This window comes from Loxodonta africana, chromosome 6 (genome assembly GCF_030014295.1).
Source record: "Loxodonta africana isolate mLoxAfr1 chromosome 6, mLoxAfr1.hap2, whole genome shotgun sequence".
Classification (NCBI taxonomy): Eukaryota; Metazoa; Chordata; class Mammalia; order Proboscidea; family Elephantidae; genus Loxodonta; species Loxodonta africana.
In genome coordinates, this window is record NC_087347.1 from 113,117,315 (window position 1) to 113,138,411 (window position 21,097).

General features: G+C 43.8%; 1 long non-coding RNA gene across 4 annotated transcripts in view; it reads right to left on the bottom strand.

Annotated features, from left to right (window-relative positions):
* LOC135231554 (uncharacterized) overlaps nucleotides 1-21,097 on the bottom strand; it is a 149,112-nt gene that overhangs the window by 78,154 nt on the left and 49,861 nt on the right. The gene's annotated exons all lie outside the window — the stretch shown is intronic.

A 21,097-nucleotide genomic window follows, 5' to 3' on the forward strand; every position in this document is an offset into this window, starting at 1 on the left:
CCAGACTTGTCGGAAGATCGGAATCACCCAGAGACCTTCAAAAACTCAGATGCCCACATTCCATCTTCAGCGACTGTGATTTCACTTGTCTGGGGTGGGGGCTCAGCTTTGGAATTTGTAAAGGATCTCCAAGCAATTCTAATATGCAGACAAGTTAAAGAACCACTGAGTTATATTTTCCTCTTCTTCTGAGTATGTTTGATAAATTTCAGAATAAAAATTTTTCAACGCAATAGGGACAAAAAACAGTAAAGTATTTGAGGAGGTGCAAGGGGCAGCCCCTGCCCCCTGTCCCCTTCATCTGAGGATGGAAGACTCCCTGGTCTCCCTCTAAGTCCTTTAGGCCTAGGCCTCCTCTGCCAGCTGCTGTCTCCCCATCTCTTGATTCTCAACTCAGAGAGGGGTCCATGTAAAATGAGGCAATTTCTGCCCTTCATTTCCTAAAAGGAACCCCCAAGTGTGGCCGTGCCCCTGAGTTTTCCCGTGAGGCTGAACCTCACAATGGAAACCTCCTTCCGCCTCTCTCTTCTACCTCACCACCTTCACCCCTTCTTCCCTTGTCTCCTTCTTTTGTGAGGGTAAATTACCACTTTCACCTCCTTCTAGAAAGGTGAGGCCAGGGCTTCCTAACAGCTTCATGATTGAATTTAATCATCCTTGGATGGAAGGGTGTTTTTTTTTTTACCTACTCATTTCCAGCAGGACCTTCAAGGCCCTCTTACCTGGCTTCCCATGGATCCCCACAGACAGGCCATCTTATGGGATAGTGCTTTATTTTAACCAAGATATTGCAATAGTAGGTTTCATGTTCTCAGCTGTGCTCACGGTGGGGATGTGATTTTCCTTCACAAAAAAGCTATTATTAGAGAACTCCAGGCTCACGGTCCTCCCAACAGTAGCTCTCTATTATTTGTGGAGAGGTACTTTGGAGACAGATTTGCATTTGGTCCTCTGAAATGAACCAAGCATAGATGAAAATCAAAGCCCAGCAAACAGATTGTTACTTCCGCCAGCCTCGCAGACATAACTGGGCCCCTGGCTACAGCCAGACTTCATTCCAAATGGGAAAGAAACCCCCAAATGAAAAGAAAGACCCAGTGGGCTGAATCTTGACGTTACACTGAGGCTCCAGCTAAAGAGAGGTCTCTTTCTTTTATTCATTATTGTTGTTGTTGTCTTGTACCATCGAGTCAATTCCAACTCATGGCGACCCCATGTGTTACAGAGTAGAACTGCTCCACAGGGTTTTCAATGGCTGTAATCTTTACAGAAGCAGATTGCCAGGGCTTTTCTTCTGCAGTGCCACTGAGTGAGTTCAGACTGCCAACCTTTCAGTTACCAGCTGAGCACAAACCATTTGTGCCACCCAGGGACCCTTTTAAATGCTCATTACTGTGGAAAGAGCAGCCTGTGAGGCCATCTTGGTCCTACATACAGGAAGGAAATAACAGGTAAATAGTCCCTGACAAACTGACAGACAAAAGGTGGGGGACATGCAGGAGGCACCCAATTAATAATCATTGAATTAATAACCAAGAGATTAGAAGTTTGAGTCTACACAGAAGCACCTCAGAAGAAAGGCTTGCAATTTACTTCCGAAAAATTAGCCCTTCAAAATCCTATAGAGCACAATTCTACTTGACACACATGGGGTCACCATGAGTCAGACGCAACTCCATGGCGACTGATACTGGTTACTCACCGCGTGCCAGGCCCTGTTCTAGACACTTTATAGCAGAGGTTGCATATGCTTCCATAAAGATTACAGCCAAGAAAACCCTATGTAGTAGTTCCACTCTGTAACACATGGCGTCGCCATGAGTCAGAATCGACGACCGCAGCGGGTTTGGTAGACAAGCTGGTGGAGAAAAGTGACAGGATAGGAGGCAGCACGGTGCAGATGTGGGTTGGAATCCCAGCTCTGGCTCTGCACTGTGCTGCTTCCTTTCCTTCAGGAGTGGCCGGGTGGGTTGGCGCCACCACCCTTTCGGTTAGTAGCCCAGAGCAAGCTGTTCTCGCCCCCCAGGGAACTGAGCCCTGAATCACGTGCAAACATTTTATACCTACTGAATGCCACAGTCTCAACCTGAGATACAAATAACCACCACGTTAAAATCAGGTAAAAATCCCTCTTGGGCGTTTCGCCAAACATGTTGCGAAGCCACTTGCTGAGTTATTTACTGTGGTGGGCTACGACCCCGGCTGAGCTATGGCTTAAAGGGGATCCACAAAACTTTAAGATGCCCATTAAATATTCAAAGGTTGGTCCTGTTAACCGGAGTCACTTAGGAGTTTTAAAACAATCCAAAGCATCTCCTATTCTGTCTTTGACCTTTTAATTATTTGAAAGACAATATCACCCAAACATTGCTCTCCCTCCAACAAAACGGAACAGCTACTTAACATTATTCCTCAGCACCCCAACACACATGCAAACTCCCGCCTTCCTTGAGAGATGCACTTGAGCCCCCCAGGAAATGGGCTGTGAGCTACCCACCCCATCAGGAGCAAGGAGCACCCCATCACCCCAGAATATTACCCAGGATCTCTGGAAGTTTGTTCCACCCTTCCTCTTAGAACAAACGCACCATTGCTCCAGGGAAACTTATCCACTGGCTTCACGTCTAGTCTGGGTACCCGTAGGAACCCCACAACCTCCTCCAGACACCACCAAACCATGCAAAAGCAAGAGGTCCCTCACACTTTTTCAGCCAACCGTCTCAGCCCTGCGGGCTGCGGGGCTGCCCTTTTCCTTGGCTGCCCTAATTCAAGTGCCTGGCCTGCCACCTTGTGGACACTACGAGTAAAACACCCCCGTGAGCCGGCCCCAGAAGCCCTCTGTTCCCACAGATTATCACTCTCCACGAGGTGAGAGGAAACCCTGGTGGCCTAGTGGTTAGGTGCTAAGGCTGCTAACCAAAAAAAAAAAAGGCTGCTAACCAAGAGGTTGGCAATTCAAGTCCGCCAGGCGCTCCTTGGAAGCTCCATGGGGCAGTTCTACTCTGTCCTGTATGGTCGCTATAAGTCGGAATTAACTTGAAGGCAGTGGGTTTGGTTTTTGGTTTTTAGGAGGTGAGAAAGGGCCAAGGGATGGGAATACCGAGGAGAAACGGATCAATTTGGCAAAATTAAAGAGGACCCATGAGGAGTATTTAGTGTTCATTTTTCTCCATCTAATTAAGACTTAATATCAAGAGTGACACATATTTTTAAAAGCCCTAATTCCAAATTACAGACCCATTTTTAAAGATGCTGTGGCCCAGTGGTTCTTAAACTTTGGTGGGTGTCAGGATCTCCCAGAGAGATTTTTAAAAGGCAAGTGCTTCTGACTCCCCAGATTTTTTTATTCTGAATCTATAAGGTTAGGGTTCAGCATCTTTATTTTTAACAGGCTTCCCACTTGATTCTGATATGCAACAATGTTTGAGAATTACCAGTCTGGTCCCACCCCCACTTCACCACACAGGTGGGGAAAGAAGGGCCCGAGGGGGCTCAGGAGGATGCCACCAATGAGGTTTTGCTCCCTCCTCACCTGTCTAAGAAATAAACTTGCCGTTCTCTGCAGTTCCAATTATTCATGTATGACAAACTGACAGATGAGTTGTGGATATTAAACATAGCTACAATAACAAACTTCGATGGGAAACAGTGCCCCGAGGGTCTGAGTCTCTGGGTTTCTGGAGTTTGGGACATGTTTCAGTAATTCTTCATGCAAACTTAAAATCTTTGAGGCTGGAACGTCAAGTCCATTTCTCTACTCCGGATCTTCTTCACATGGGGGCCACCTGCCCTTGGTAGCCATTACTTAACTGACAACGTTCCCACCACCTCAGCTACCAACCAACCAACCCATTGCCCTTGAGTCGATTCCAAGTCATAGGGACCCTATAGGACAGGGTAGAACTGCCCCATACGGTTTCCAAGGAGTGCCTGGTAGATTCGAACTGCCCACCTGTTTGTTAGCAACCATCGCTCTTAACCACTATGGTACCAGGGTTTCCACCTCAGCTACAGACTCTGTAATTTGCTTTTACTTTGCCACGCTGCCAGCACACCTCAAGGCCCGGAAAACAGCCCTTGATCTTTGTGGAGTTCTAATTTCTCACCCCAGGGGACAAGATGGCTTGCCCCGACTTAGGGAGAGTTGTGAAGACCTATAATTGCTGGGGTGGGTTAAGGAGTTTGAATCGGAAGCTGCAGCCCCATTTAGGGAAGAGGAGGCACTCAAGGAAGTAGATGCATTCGTATTTTTACCATGAAATACCATTTACAACTACATAAACCAGGGAAGGTTACAAGAGCTCTTTTACTTGAAGCATTTGCCCTCCTCAAAGGCACTGCTATTAACGTCAGCCCGTGATTGTGAGCGGGGAGGACCTGTCAGGAACTGCTCATCCCTGAAGGCTTCATGGTGTAACAATCTTCACTTTTGATCTTAACCAATTCACTTGTCACCGAAATGTCCAAATCCTCTGTAATGCTGAATATTTATTTTTTTATTGAGAGGGGCACTCAATACAGTTCCCCTTCAGCAGCTCTCTGATTTCCTTTAGGGAACCGTCTCTCCCCTCATTGGATGCAGTTATTATGGGACAATAAATCCAAGGGTCTGCCCTCCATAGACAAAGCTGACCTACTCCCAGGAGGCTGCTTCTACCCTGTCCTTCCTCTCATCAACTTGGTACAAGGCAGCCATGTGACCTTGGCTCAGCAATCATGTGACCGTGGCTTAGAGCAGTCATGTGGTGCCGGCTCAACCAATTGAGAAAATTTGAATATTGATAGAGGGATACATGGACTAGCAGAAATTGCTGTTAGCTGCCATTGAATCGGTCCCCAACTCAAGGCAACCCCATGCACAATGGGATGGGAACATTGAGATCCACAGGGTTTTCACTGGCTGATTTTTGGAAGTAGATTGTCCCACCTTTCTTCCTAGTTCATCTTCATCTGGAAGCTCGGCTGAAACCTGTTCCACCAACAGACGGGTAGTGGCTGCACTTGAGTGAGGTACACTGGCTGGAATCCAAGCCAGATCTCCCGCATGGAAGGCCAGAATTCTACCACTGAAACTAACGTCCATTTATTCCTCCAGGGCCCTGGTGAGATCAATGAACAGAACCTGCTACCCAGACCTTCTGGAGCAATCTGGTTCCCACCTGCTCCAAACCTACTTCATCAGCCCTCACTTCAATCTAACCGTCTTCAAGGATAATTAGTCCCTTTTTACTAAAGCTAGCCAAAGTTTCTGTTATGTACAACCAAAAATCCTGACAAGATGCAACGAACATTCAAGGGTACAGTTAGGTATTGATAAGCACCCAGTATCTTTAAGAGTTACATTAATCTGCTATCTAAAAATATACTGAGAAAAAATGGGGGGAAAAGGAAGAAGAAAAAAATAAAGGAGTTCTTTTTCTTCCACACTGAAGAAATCCAGAGGTAGGGAAGGCAACATCTGAGCTGAAACCTGAACAGCAAGGAGACATTGACACTGCTGAGCTTGACGCTCTCTGGGGATAGTACATTCCCATGCAGCTCGGACGGCAAATGCAAAGGGGCAGGAACAAGCTTCTAGAAACTGAAAGAAGACTGAAGACCAAAGTGGCTGGAGAAGAAGGAGTCAGAGAAAAAGAAGAAAGCTTACGGGAAGGCAAGGTCAGATCACGAAGGATCTAATAGGCTGAAATGAGGAAGTTAGATCTTTTTTTTTTTTTTCTATTGGCTCTGGGAAGCCACTGGAGAGTTTTAAGCAGGAGAGAGTTCAGTACTCCAGAGTTGGTATGGTGGTTTCATGATGTTAACAATAGCCCAGGCCCCTTCTGTCTTTCTGCCCCACCATCCTTAACTCAAACTTCTATTCACAAGATCTCCTTCTGATCATAAAATGGCCACTGTGGCTCCAGCATCCTTCCTCCAGGCTGGAAGAAGGAGGAAGAGAGGACAAGTAGAGGGAGGGTACCCTGACAACTGACGAGCCTTCTTGAAAGAATTTTGCTAGAAATGACTTCTACTCACATCTGATGACTACCCCGACTACAAGGAAAGCTACAAAATCTACTTTTTTTTAAAAAGCTGGGCAAATTACCCTACTCATATATTTGGAGGGTTGTGTGTTGCTGTGATGTTGAATAGGTTTCAGTGGAAGGTCCAGACTAAGAGAGACTAGGAAGAGAGGCCTGGCTATCTACATCTGAAAAGCAGCCAATGAAAACCCTATATATCACAATGGTCCTATCTATAAGCCATCACGAGGATGATTCAGGACCAGGCAGCATTTTGTTCCTTTGTGCACTGGGTTGCTATGAGTCAAGGGCCTACTGGAGGGTAGCTAACAACAATAACCAATTAAGGCGCTCAGATGCTAACTAAAAGGTTGACGGTTTGAATTCACCCAGAGGTGCCTCAGAATAAAAGTCCTAGTGATGTACTTCTGAAAGATCAACCATTGAAAACCCAATGGAACGAAGTTCTACTCTGACACACGATGGGGTCACCAGGGGTCAGATGAACTCAATGGCAGCTGGTTAGCTAAAGAGAGAATGGATAGTGGGTAGCAACTAGAGGTCTCTTTGACACGCTGACGTCTTACCAATTGCCACAGCTTCAGAAAGCTATTCTGAGGACTCTCTCCTATTGAAACCCTCTTAACGTTTCCTCAACTTTTCTTGGTGAAGCCTGTCTAAGAACTTAGGAGTCTAAGTTTTGCTTATGAAGAATAATACAAGAAACCTTCCATTTCCATAGACCTGACTTGGAATCATGGTCCCACCATGTCTTTACTAAATGACTTTCAACAAGACACTTAACTCTTCAGGGCCTTAGTTGCCTAAAACATAAAGCCTGCCTCAATCAAGGTGGACTGGACCAGCTATCACCCTGGAGTACATATAATTCAAAGATGGTACGCAATTTAAGCTTCCAGTAGTTGGGAGTGTCAACTGCCCTGCCATGAGGAGCACAGTAAAAGACATAAATTGGTCATAAAGTGAATAGAACTTTTTTAAAATTCTTCTTGGCCTTTCCCTCCAGGAAGAACTTGAATTATGTCTTGAACTCAGGCAGGACGCTGTCACCATGGATTTCCTTAGAAATAGAGAGGGAGAGCTACTGTGATTCAAAGCCAGAGGTAAAATCACCTGAGGCAGCAGGGGAGCGAGCCAGTGCCAATGTATGTCCAGGTCCCTGGTACAGGAAGGCGGCTCTCCACGTGCCTCTTAGACTTCTGTACATATTGCAAGCAGAGGCACTGTCTGCCTCTGTTCTGGACTATTTTTGCAAGGATGTTTGCAGAGCAAAAGGAGCCCTAGTAGCACAGTGGTTAAGCGCTCAGCTGACCAGTTTGTATAGCAAATAACCTTGGAAAATGGATAGGTCTCCCTTCAGAGTGAAAAGCAAGCTTGGTTACTGTCACTATCGTGAAGATACTGTCTCCTTCTGGAGAAAAAGGCAGGCATGTTTACTGCCTAATATAAAAGATTGGGGTTCCCTAAGCCCAGGGGTCCTCTCCTGAAATGAATCCACTGTGTGTCCAGGCGTCACCCTGCAGCAACCGGGCTTCAGGGAACTGGTACAAATGCTGATATTCTGGCTACGGCTGCTGTAGGGACTGATAACATTTTTTTTCTCTGACCCAGGAGTCTGCTAACATCCATGAAACTTGGCAGGCTAACGTGTTGACTTGCAAGCAGGTAAAATCCCAGGCCCTTTGCAGTCTTGACAATCTCTTCCTCCTCATCACTATCCCCCATCCCCAACCTACCTCCCAAATGTAAACACCAGGGCCTTAGCTCCCAATCACTCCCAGAAAACAGAGATTTATTATAAAATCAGAAAAATCTCAAAGTAATTCTCTGTGCATTCTTAAGAACTCCACGGTTGCAGAAATCATCCCTCCAGATACTCAGCCCCCTGCCAAGGCCAAACCCTCCGTATGGCATGTTTAAAGGACACTTTCTCATAGTGATGGGCGTTTCTCATCAGGCACAAAAAAGGAGATGATGTGCCCCCAAAAGGACCTGTTATCGAGTGAGCTGTGTCCCCCAAAAATGTGTGTCAACTTGGCTAGGCCATTGTCATTGTCATCGCCCACCACTTTGTCATCTGACGTGATTTTCCTATGTGCTGTAAATCCTTCCTCTATGATGTTAACGAGGCAGGATTAGAGGCAGTTGTGTTAATGAGGCAGGACTCAATCTATAAAAAAATTGGTGTCTTTAGTCAATCTTTTTTGAGATATAAAAGAGAGAAGCAAACAGAGAGACAGGGGGAACTTCTACCACCAAGGAAGGAGCACTAGGAGCACAGCGTGCCTTTGGACCCAGGGTTCCTGTGCTGAGAAGCTACTAGACCAGGAGAAGATTGATAACAAGGACCTTCCCCCAGAGCCAACAGAGAAAGAAAGCCTTCCCCTGGAGCCCGTGCCCTGAGCTCGGACTTCTAGCCTCCTAAACTGTGAGAGAATAAAACTTCCTTTGTTAGAGCCACTCGCTTGTGGTATTCCTGTTATAGCAGCACTAGATAACTAAGACAGAACCCAAGATCTGGGGAAGGTGGGTATTTATCTCCAGCATTCATCTTCCGACATTATCAGGCAGAGCTGACGATGGCTGATTTTTTTTTTTTTTTTTTTTAATAAGAACTAAAAAGTTAAGGGAGTGGGACTGTAAATAACAGGGTAAACTGGTGGTGAATGAAACAGCCCATGCTGTTTGGCTTTTCAATATTAAAAAACTTCAGTCACCCCAAATACTCACAAAGAGTGATCGGATAAAAAATAATCTGCTCTTGGTCCTGCCCAGCAATCTGTTGTCATCTGCTGGGGCTACAGCAGAAATCAAACACTGAACAGTAATAAAAAAGATAGCCATCACCTCTGCCGATTCCATTCATTTCCGACCCACCCGCGACCCAGGTACATTGGAAATCCAGCCCTCAGAGAACACGGGTGTGCATGTTTCAGCTGTCAGACCCCAGCATGACCTTTCTTTCCCTGTCAGAGGAGCCTAGACTGAAAGGTGCCTTTCTCAAATTTAGTCTCTTCAGAGATATAACAAAAGACTTTCTTTCTACGAACACTTCCACACTGACAAACAGCCTTTGCTTTTGCTAAGAGAAGGCCTTTGCCATGGAATCACCAAATGTTAGGGCTGTGCAGGACCTTGGAAATCTTTAGACCCAAACCCTCATTTTCACATAAAGAAGGTGTGGCTCAGAGGGAGCTAGAGACTTGCCTAGAGCACATAGTAGTGTCTGCCTCCCCACCCCCCGCCATGGACTTTGTAGACACCTCACTGCCTCAGGGCCTTTGCACCTGCTGCTTATCTGCCAGAATGCTCTTCCCTGAGCCATATTTGCCTGGCTTATACTTTCACCCCCTTCAAGCTTTGATTTAACTGTCTTGGTGACTTCTCTGCCTATCCTATTTTAAAATTGCATCCATCCACACTTGTTTTCCCCTTCCATGCTTTATTTTCTTCATAGGATAAGTCACCTTCTAACATATTCTATTATTAACTTATTTACTTTGTGTATTGTCTGTCTTCCCACCCTAGAATAGAGGGTCTTGTGGGCAAGAATTGTTGTGAGTTTGGCCAGCCACCATAGGCATTTAATAAATGTTTACTGGTGAAACAAACTGCCTCAACAACCCTTCACTCTAACCAAAAAACAAACTAAACCCATTGCCGTCGAGCTGACTCCAACTCATAGCAACCCTCTAAGACAGAGTACAACTGCCGCGTAGGGTTTCCAGGAGCAGCTGGGAGATTCAAAACGCAGACCTTTTGGTTAGCAACTGAGCACTGAACCACTTCACCACCAGGGCTCCACTCGTCACTCTAGAGGTCACAAATTCAAATTTCCACAGGGAACGGGCAGGAAATGTCAAGGATGGGGTGGGAACTATGACAAACCAGAGCGCTCATGTCATCATCTAAAGGGGACAGCCACTACTTAGCTCCAGCGGATCACTGCCATGTGACATTCTTGCTAGAACTTTACTTTTTCAAGAGAAACTTGAAAATGGGAATTGGGGATAATAAGGTAGAATCTACTGATTTCATGTGTGAGGAAAAAAAAATTTAAACCATGAGCTTACAGTTTGTCTTAGTCATCTAGTGCTGCTATAACAGAAATACCACAAATGGATGGCTTTAACAAAGAGAAATTTATTTCCTCACAGTAAAGTAAGCTAAAAGTTCAAATTCAGGGCATCAGCTCCAGGGGAAGGCTTTCTCTTCTGTTGGCCTTCTCTGTGCTGGGAACCGGATCCAAAGGATGTGCTCTGCTCCTGGCACTGCTTTCTTGGTGATATGAGGTCCCCCGTTTCTCTGCTCCATTCTTTCTTTTATGTCTCAAGAGTTTGCCTCAAGACACAATCCAGTCTTGTAGAGTGAGTCCTGCCTCACTAACACAACTGCCGCCCATGCTCCTCCATTAACAGCATAGAGGCAGGCTTTACAACATACAGGAAAACCACACAATACCTGGAATCATGGCCCAGGCAAACTCATACACACATTTTGGGGGGCGACATAATTTAATCCATGACACAGTCAAAACTGAGTAAACTGTTCAAATGATACCAGTTTGTGACCCCCTCCTTGACTCACCAGTTACCAGCTGTCGTCCAGTTGACTCTGACTCATGGCGACCCCGTGTGGGTCAGAGTAGGTCTGTGCTCCACACAGTTTTCATTGGCTGATTTTTTAGAAGTACATTGCCAGGACTTTCCTCTAAGGCAGGATTCGAACCTCTAACCTTTCCATTAACAGCCAAGCGCTTAACCGTTTGCACCACCCAGGGATTACTTCCTGGACTCAAAACTCCTTGAAAATGGTTGGAATGAAGGGGTGGAGGGAAAACAGACACACCAGGAGAGTTTCCCCCTTTTCTTCTGCATGTCCCTGCAAAACTGAGCGAGTATAGCAGACTGCTCAGGTCTTACCTAGCCTAAAAAGCCAAGGCATTAACTGAAGGGCTGGTTCACAGAGGTTCTGCATAGATTTATTTACACACCAGAAGCTTCCCAAATATAGAAAGTCTTCTTCTCATAGGGAAGAAACTCAAAAGTTTCTTCAATCTGTATTTTATGAGAAAACTGCTCTGTCCCCACGAAGCATTAGCTGAGCCTTGATTAAATGTTAATGGTTTGCTTGACAGTCTCAGGAGAAAAAAGAAGGGTCACACGCTTTGCCTATATTATCAAATAATTGGAAAATAACAAGTGTTGGTGAGAATGTGGAGACACTGGAATCCTCATGCCCTGCTGGTGGCAATGTAACATGGTGTGGCTACTGTAGAAAAAAGAAAAGTTAAACACAACATTACCTTAAAAAAAAAAACCAAAACATTACCTTATGATCCAGTAATTCCACTGCTAGGTATATAGTGGAAAGAATTGAAACAGAGCCTCAGGAGATAGTTGCACACCAATGCTCACTGCCACATTATCCCCAATAGCCAAAAGCTGGAAACAACCTACACATTCATTTACAGATGACTGGATAAACAAAATGTGTTATATACAAACAATGTAATATTATTCAGCCATTAAAAGGAATGGCATTCTAATACATGTTACAACGTAGATGAACCTGGAAAACATTACACTGAGTGCAATAAGCAGTCACAGAAGGACATCATTAGACTCCACTTACATGAAATAGAAAAGACAAATTCATAGAGACAGAAAGTAGACCAGGGGCTAGCAGGGACCGGGTGGCCAAGGGGGTGGGGAGCTGTCACGGAATGGGTGTGGAGTTTCTGGGTAGGGTGATGAAAAATTTTGGAAATAGATAGTGTTGGTAGCACAACATCGTGAATGTAAACAACACCACTGAATTGCACACTTAAGAATGGCTAAAATGGCCAATTTCATGTTATAGATATTTTACCACAATAAAACAAAAAATAAAAAGCTTTGCCTAAATGGGGAAACCCTGTGGTACAACCACTTTGGAAATCGATTTGGCGCTTCCTTAAGAAGCTAGAAATAGAACTACCACACGATCCAGCAATCCCACTCCTCGGAATATATCCTAGAGAAATAAGAGCCTTTACACGAACAGATATATGCACACCCATGTTTATTGCAACACTGTTTACAATAACAAAAAGATGGAAGCAACCAAGGTGCCCATCAACAGACAAATGGATAAATAAATTATGGTATATTCACACAATGGAATACTATGCATCGATAAAGAACAGTGAGGAATCTGTGAAACATTTCATAACATGGAGGAATCTGGAAGGCATTATGCTGAGTGAAATTAGTCAGTTGCAAAAGGACAAATATTGTATAAGACCACTATTTTAAGAACTTGAGAAACAGTTTAAACTGAGAAGAAAGCATTCTTTTTTGGTTACGGGGGGGGGGAGTGGGAGAAGGGTATGCACTAATTAGATAGTAGATAAGAACTACTTTAGGTGAAGGGAAAGACAACACACAATACAGAGGGGGTCAGCACAACTGGACTAAACCAAAAGCAAAGAAGTTTCCTGAATAAACTGAATGCTTTGAAGGCCAGCGTAGCAGGGGCAGGGGTCTGGGGACCATGGTTTCAGGGAACATCTAAGTCAATTTGCACAATAAAATCTATTAACAAAATATTCTGCATCCCACTTTGAAGAGTGGCATCTGGGGTCTTAAACGCCAGCAAGCAGCCATCTAAGATGCATCAGTTGGTCTCAACCCACCTGGAGCACAGGAGAATGAAGAACACCGAGGACACAAGGTAATTATGAGCCCAAGAGACAGAAAGGGCCACATGAACCAGAGACTACATTATCCTGAGACCAGAAGAACTAGATGGTGTCCAGCTACAACCAATGACTGCCCTGACAGGGAACACAACAGAGAACCCCTGAGGGAGCAGGAGAGCAGTGGGATGCAGACCCCAAATTCTCAGAAAAAGACCAGACTTAATGGTCTGACTGAGACTAGAAGGACCCCGGTGGTCATGGCCCCCAGACCCTCTGTTGGCCCAGGACAGGAACCATTCCCGAAGCCAACTCTTCAGACATGGATTGGACTGGACAATGGGTTGGAGAGGGATGCTGGTGAGGAGTGAGCTTCTTGGATCAGGTGGACACTTGAGACTATGTTGACATCTCCTGCCTGGAGGGGAGATGAGAGCGTAGAGGGGGTTAGAAGCTGGTGAAATGGACACGAAAAGAGAGAGTGGAGGGAGAGAGCGGGCTGTCTCATTAGGGGGAAAGTAATTGTGAGTATGTAACAAGGTGTATATGGGTTTTGTGTGAGAGACTGACTTGATTTGTAAACTTTCACTTAAAGCTCAATAAAAATTATAAAAATAAGAAATAAAAACAAAAATAATAAATGGGGAAACCCTGGTAGCACAGTGGTTAAGTGCTATAGCTGCTAACCAAGAGGTCGACAGTTTGAATCCACCAGGTGCTCCTTGGAAACTCTATGAGGCAGTTCTACTCTGTCCTATAGGGTCGCTATGAGTTGGGATCAACTCAATGGCAATGAGTTTGGTCTTGCCTAAATGGACATATTTCATTAAGGGAAAACCGTAGTCTTAGAAACAAAGTATTTTGACTGTGTTAGGAAGCTCTGAATTCAAATATTCAGAACTTTTACTTAACTTCCTCTCCTCTTTCATCCCCCCACTTGCATCAAAGAATTCAAGGCTGCTGAGGCTGGGAGCAAAGCGAAGAAAGCAACATAGATCTATTTCATGCAGGTAACACACTCCTAGCAAGACCCATGTCCCACACATCTGTCTATCTTTCTTTCTTAGAATTAGAACAAAAAGTGAGAGAGGTATAACAGAGATGTGTGTTTAAATTGAAAAATGAAGTCAGATGTTTTCTGGCAGGAAGCAAGTAGATTGGACTGATGGGCTTGACCATGAATAGTGGCTCTGCCAGTGATGTTACGTGGTGGACATTTTCCATAAATTAAATGAGCTAGAGCTGCAGTTCCAAGATTTTATACAAATATGGACAAAGCTTTTGCATTGGATTAAAAAATACTGCATTGGCAAAGATGTATTCCAATGACCAATATTTTTAGTTTCTCAATCATTTACAAGCATTTCAGGTTAAAGATGATACCTGCAGGTGAAAAAAGAAGTATAATTAATAATTTGATAAAGATTGATAAATATTTTTCAGTACAATCCCAAGAAATTAAGAGAGTGAATAAATCTAATAACTGGATAACAAAGTTTTTGCAATTCAGGCTTTTTCCAGTTCTTTGCTTTTGATAAAATTAAAGGAAGATCTAATTGAGTCATCAATGGATATATCATTATTAAAATTATTAAAATCATTTTGTGATATATCACCATGTGACTGTAAGTATATTAACCTTGAAGGAGTTCAAATTGGTGTAACAAAACTCTTTCCATTACCATTTATTTTATATGTGAATCACTTTTTCATTTGTGTTTATAAAAAATAGGAATAGATTTGATACTGCACCCTGTCTTTTTCTAGTGGTAAGTAATACTCATCCATGAATACAGGAACTATTTGCTAGTGCTTCACTGATGTCATTCAGATGTATTTCAAAAAAAATTTTTTTTTACCTTTTATGACTAAAATCAAAATTGCGATATATTGTTACTATGATCAATAGTGTAATAGTGTATTTGTGTACCAATAATAACTTAAATGATAATCAAGAATTTTTTAATAGGGTTTTTTTTTTATTTTTGAGCTTTAAGTGAAATTTTACAAATCAAGTCAATCTCTCATACAAAAATTTATATACACCTTGCTATATATTCCTAGTTGCTCTTTCCCAAATAAGACAGCACACTCCTTCCCTCCACTGTCTATTTTCATGTCCATTCGGCCAGCTTCTGAACCCTTCTGCCCTCTCATCTCCCCTCCAGAAAGGAGCTGCCCACGCAGTCTTATGTGTCTACTTGATCCAAGAAGCTCACTCCTCACCAGTATCATTGTCTATCCCATAGTCCAGTCATCAAACCCTGTCTAAAGAGTGGGCTTTGGGAATTGTTCCTGCCTTGGGCTAAGAGAAGGTCTGCGGACCATGACCTCCAGGGTCCTTCTAATCTGTCAGACCATTAAGTCTGGTCTTTTTACGAGAATTTGGGGTCTGTATCCCACGGCTCTCCTGCTCCCTCAGGGGTTCTCTGCTGTGTTCCCTGTCAAGGCAGTCATCAGTTGTAACTGGACACCATCTAGTTCCGCTGGTCTCAGGCTGATGTAGTCTCTGATTCATATGGCCCTTTCTGTCTCTTGTGCTCGTAATTACCCTGTGTCCTTGGTGTTCTTCATGCTCCTGTGCTCCAGGTGGGTTGAGACCAATTGATGAATCTTAGATGGCTACTTGCTAGGATTTAATACTTAGGGTTTTATGATCACAAAATAAAAAGAAAAAAATCCACATTAAACAATTTTTTTTTTTTTTTCATTTTAGAAGAATATCCTGGGATGATTAAAAAAAAATTTCATAAATAAAAAATTATCCGTTAGGATAAGATTTTGTGGAGTTAGTGGAATAGATGTACAAATTTAAGGAAAGATGTAAAGTGTTCAAAATGCTAGAAAAAGGACTCGTCCAGGTGTTTGTAAGTGGACAAGGGTGAGTATCAAATTTCTACCGTATTTAGATTCCATGGGATAAATTTAAAAGAAAAATGGCAGAGTTTTATTTGTAAATGTCAGTGTGTAGACTAGGTCAGAGTTTGCATGCTTTGCATGATGTTAATTTTCTTAGGTATGATCACGGTGTTTATCACCTTATGGCAGGAGAAGGTCCTCATTCATGGAAGATACGTGCTTACATGTTAGGAGTGCACGTCAGAATGTCTACACAGACTTTCAAGCGGCTCATCACTTGCAAAAACGCACATAGAGATAAAGCAAATAATGCAAAATGTTACTAGTTGTTGGTACTACCCACTGCCGTCAAGTGACCCTATAGGACAGAGTGGAACTGCTGTATAGAGTTTCCAAGGAGCGCCTGGTGGATTCGAACTGCTGACATTTTGGTTAGCAGCCATAGCTCTTAACCACTTTGCCACCAGGGTTTCCTGTTGGCACTAAGTGGAGGGCAAATGAGTAGTCATTGTACTATTCTTTCAATTTTCATGTTGGCTTGAAATTTGCATTAGAAAAGTCAAAGGGGAAGAAATTCTATCCTTTGCAACAATTTAAATTTATGATGAAAAACTTCAGGTGTCAACTTTAAGAGATGAAAGAGAACTCATAGTTTTTCAAAATATTTTTGGAGTATTCGAGCACATTGCTTAAAGACCACTGAGCTAGTCAGGCTAGCCTCTGCTTCCCAAAGTCCGGTCACTCATGGACAGGCTGGTGTTCTTAAATCCTGACTAGATTCTGTCACCCCCACAAAGAATTCAAGACTGAAAACTACTTTCTCTTTGTTTAAATAAAGAAGGGAGCAAGCAATACAGGCATTAGAAGGAGCTCCTTGGTGGTGGAAAGGGTTAAGCACGGAGGCTGCTAACCGAATGGTTGGCAATATAAATCCACCCAAAGCACCTCGGAAGAAGAGCCTGGCAATCTGCTTCCAAGAGGTTATAACCATGAAAACCCTAGGAACCAGTTATACTCTGATGTGCGTAGGGTTGCCATGAGTCAGAATCTACTCGACAGCAACTGGTTTGCTATTTTGTTTGTTTGTTTAGAGGCATTAAAGGAGCTCCTGGGTGGTACAAACAGTTAATGCACTAGGCTGCTAACCAAAAGGTTGAAAATTCGAGTCCACCCAGAGGTGCCTCAGAAGAGAGGCCTGGAGATCTACTTATGAAAAATCAGCCTTTGAAAACCCTATGGAGCACAGTGCTACTCTGACACACATGGACTCGCCGTGAGTCAGAATCTCTCAACACCAACTGATCTAGAGGCATTAAAGTAGTTCCAGAACCAATCAGACTGTTTTTTCTCTCAGGCAGGGGTAAGAAAGAGACAACTATACTAGCGTTTTCTGTGCTATATATGAGAGGTACAGGTTGCTAGGGGAACATACAGAAAGGATGGAGTCCTCAAAAAGGCGAAGAAATGTATCCCAAGTAGAGGCGACATCATACACAGACGTTCAGAGGTAAAGAAAACAAGGCATGTGTGAGGAACTGAAGGCTCAGCATGACTTGGGCTGGCCATACTGCATGGTTTTCTCAGGAGAGCTCCACTGTTCTCTTGTTGTCCCAGAGTGATTATTCTAACCCCCTCTTTCACTCTCAAGTATCATCTGGTCTGGATGATAAACTATAGATTTCCCTAAGTGCAACCAAAGTGTGTAGGGTAAGGTGAGAAGAGGCAAGAAATGAGGCTGAAGAGGTGGTTGGGGCCCAACTGAATCCCAAGAGCAGCAGGGAGCCACTAAAGCTTCCAAGGAGGGGAGGGTCCTGGTGAGATGTGCACTTGAGAAAGGCTTGCATGTGGCCCATGGATTGGAGGGTGGAAGACTGGAAGAGAGAAGGGAGGCGTCAATGAGAAAGGAGAGAAATGGTCTGGTGCGAAGGACTTTCAGGAGGTGGACTCGAGGGAGCTTGGTAATTATCTGTGCAGCATCAGGGACAGGAGGATCAGGGATGATAACTAGGTTTTTGGCTTGTGCAGCCTTGTGGATGGTGGTGTCATTCCCTAAAACCAGCAATACCAGGAATGGAGTGAGTTTATAGAAGAGCTAAGTGTCACTTATGTCAAGTTAAGTGTGAGGTACCCAGAAGACATTCACGGGGCTCTGTGTGGTCGCACCTGTATGTACAGGTGTGCAGCTCAAGAACGCAAGGTGCTCAGCCATGAAGAGAAACAAAGTCCTGATACGTGCTCCAACATGGATGAACCTTGAAAACATCATGCTGAGCGAAAGAAGCCAGTCTCAGAAAACACAAACATTGTATGATCTGACTTACATGAAATAACTAGAATCGGCAAATGTATAGACACCAAAGTTTATTAGTGATTACCAGGGCTGATAGCCCAAACCTGTTGCCGAGGAGTCGATTTTGACTCTTAGGGATGGTAGAGAGAGGGATAAAAAAGGAATCATTTTGGAGGGGCAGTGAATTGTTATTAAGGGTGAGGGAAATTTTTGGAAATGGTTAGTGGTGATGGTTGCACAACATGATAAAAGTAATTGATGTCATTGACTCATACCTGTAAAAAAGGTTGAAACAGAAAATACTATGTTTTATATATATCCGTTGAAACCCATGGCCGTTGAGTCAATTCCAACTCATAGCGACCCTATAAGACAGAGTAGTATTGCCCCCATAGAGCTTCCAAAAAGTGGTGGGTGAATTCCAACTGCCGACCTTTTGGTTAGCAGCTGAGCTCTTAACCACTGAGCCACCAGGACTCCATGTTTTTTACATGTATATATACACACATATATATTATTTAAAAAACTGGTCCAATAAGCAACATAAACAGAGAAAATGTTGAAGTTTGCAAGGATTTTATTTTACTTGGAACCACAATCAATGCCCATGGAAGTCGCAGTCAAGAAATCAAACAACACATTGCATTGGGCAAATCTGCTGCAAAAGACCTCTTTAAAGTGCTAAAAAAGCAAAGATGTCACTTGGAGGATTAAGGTGCTCCTGACTCAACCCATGGTATTTTCAGTCACTTCATATGCATGTAAAAGCTGGATAATGAATAAGGAAGACCAAAGAAGAATTGACACCTTTGAGTTATGATATTAGAGAAGAATATTGAATATATCATTCCAGAAGAATGAACAAATCTGCCCTGAAAGTACAGCCAGAGTGCTCCTTGGAAGCAAGGATGGTGAGACTTTGTCTCACATACTTTGGACATGTCATCAGGAGGGACCAGTCCCTGGGGAAGGACATTATGCTTGGTAAAGTAGAGGGTCACCGGAAAAGAGGAAGACCTTCAAGGAGATGGATTGACACAGTGGCTGCAAATACGGGCTCGGCATATCAGTGACTGTAAGGATGGTGCAGGACCAGGCAGTGTTTCGTTCTGTTGTACATAGGGTCACTATGAATTGGAGCTGACTCAACGGCACTTAACAAAAACAATTTTAAAAAGTCAATTAAATAAATGCAATATGGCTGGCAACAGGTGGGATCAGTCAGCACGTAAGTAAGGGTTTCTTAACAGACATAAACAACTGAGGAGCCACCATCCCTAAAATTAACTCACTATGACAGTGAATGTCAGTGATAGATGGTGGGCCTCAGAAACCGTGCAGTGAGTGGCCTGTGCAGATAGAAAACGCCTTCTTCCCAGCAGGTGATTTTGACAGCCTTCCCTCTGTTTGAGAATTATTGATGTTGAGGGTGAAGGAAGCCATGACCTTAGATGAGATTGCTCAGGAAGAATGTGTGGTATGACAGGAACGATGCTTGGGGAAGAACTGGGATAATCCCCAGCATGTAAATGTAGGACAGAAGAATAGAAACCAGCAAAGGAGATTGAGAAGGGGTGGCCAGAGGGAGGAGGAAAACAGAGTGCGGGTTTCTCAGTTAGAAGAGGGTGAGTTCTTCAAGAAGAAGAGAAGAGTCACCAGTGACCGCTGGTACCAAAAAGTCATGGTAACAACGAAGAGGTGTCCGTCCATTGGACCGAACAGCAAGGAGGTCATTATGGCCCTTGGTTGAGTAGCTTCCAGGAATTTGAGAGGTAAAAGACGACAGTAAATTGCAGAGTGGTGAGAGGTGACAAAAACTGACAGTGCCAGGAATGGAGCGAGCTTATGGAAGTGTGCGTCAAGTTGAGTTCAGCAAGACATTTGCCTGTAACCAGTTCAAATGAAGTGATGTGACTCTTAATCAGCCATGTCGATATTTTAGATTCAAGAGTGTGACCTAGGCTCAAGGGAAGGTAGTGGGCATTGGCAGGTCTCATGCCCAGCCAAGATCAACCCACAGATGCAACCACTGGGCTTGCCGGGGCTGAGGTCCCACGTGCAGCACCACGCTACCTCTGTGCCATATGTCCAGCCAGGCAAACCATATTCACATCTGACGTGGATCTGGTCCATGGATCCACAGGAACCCCAGTCCGAATAAGACAGACCTGTATCTCCTGCACCGTCATAATCACAATAGTGACATCAACTATTAGGATCACAACTAGCCTTTAAAGAACATATAGCTTATACTAGACAACATTATACAATTTATTCTTTAAAAAACACCCCCAAGGCATGAGGTTATCCACATCTTATAATTGAGGAAAGTGAGAATCAGAGAGGGTAAAGTACTCATTCCAGGTCACACAGCAAGTGAGTGCAGAGTCAGGATTCAAGCCCACACGGGCCTGACCTTGCTGGAACATATCTGCTCACCGCCAGATGTGCTAAATGGGAGCATCTTGCCCAAAGTCTCCCAAGGCCCCCTGATGCTAAAATAGAGCAAAGTACGCATCTCACTACATCTCTGAGGGAGAGAAAGAGGTGGGAGGCTCAACCCTGGCCTGGAATCAGAATCAGGTCCAAGTTCTGACCTCAGGTAATTAATTCACATAACCACTCTGGACCTGTCTTCTCATGCATAGAAGGGGGAAGGAAGGGTGTTGAATAGATCAGGAGTCTCCAGCTTTGATATTAAAAAAAAGCAGAATAATAAAAAAAAAAAAGCACATTATAACCAATATATATGCACTTATTTATCCTTTGATCTACAAGCCATAAACATGTACTCCAATGTAGAAATACTGCATATATTATAAAATGCAGGGTGAGGTAAATATTATTAAATGTCCTGTTGATTGCGTTGGCTTGATACCACCATCAGCTAATATCTCAAGTCACAATATAAATTGGGACAAAATTGATTTATCATAATAATTGTAGATGTTAATCTGTAGATCAAAAATCTCGACAATGGCAAGGCATTTCTGGCTGACTTCTTATTGGGTTCGATGGACTACTGTTGTTTTTCTCTCTTGAGGGGCCAGAGGGAGGGGACAGCGCTCCCACGTCCCCGTCATCCACTTGCACTGCCATTAGCAGCATTGTCTTCCAACTGTGGTATCTTTGTGCATTGTCCCTTTTGTAAGAGAGAGTTCCATTCAAACAAGGGAATAGAATTCATAAATCTACCAAAGTAGGCACAAATAAACGTGTTGACAGGAAATGAAACAGAGGGGG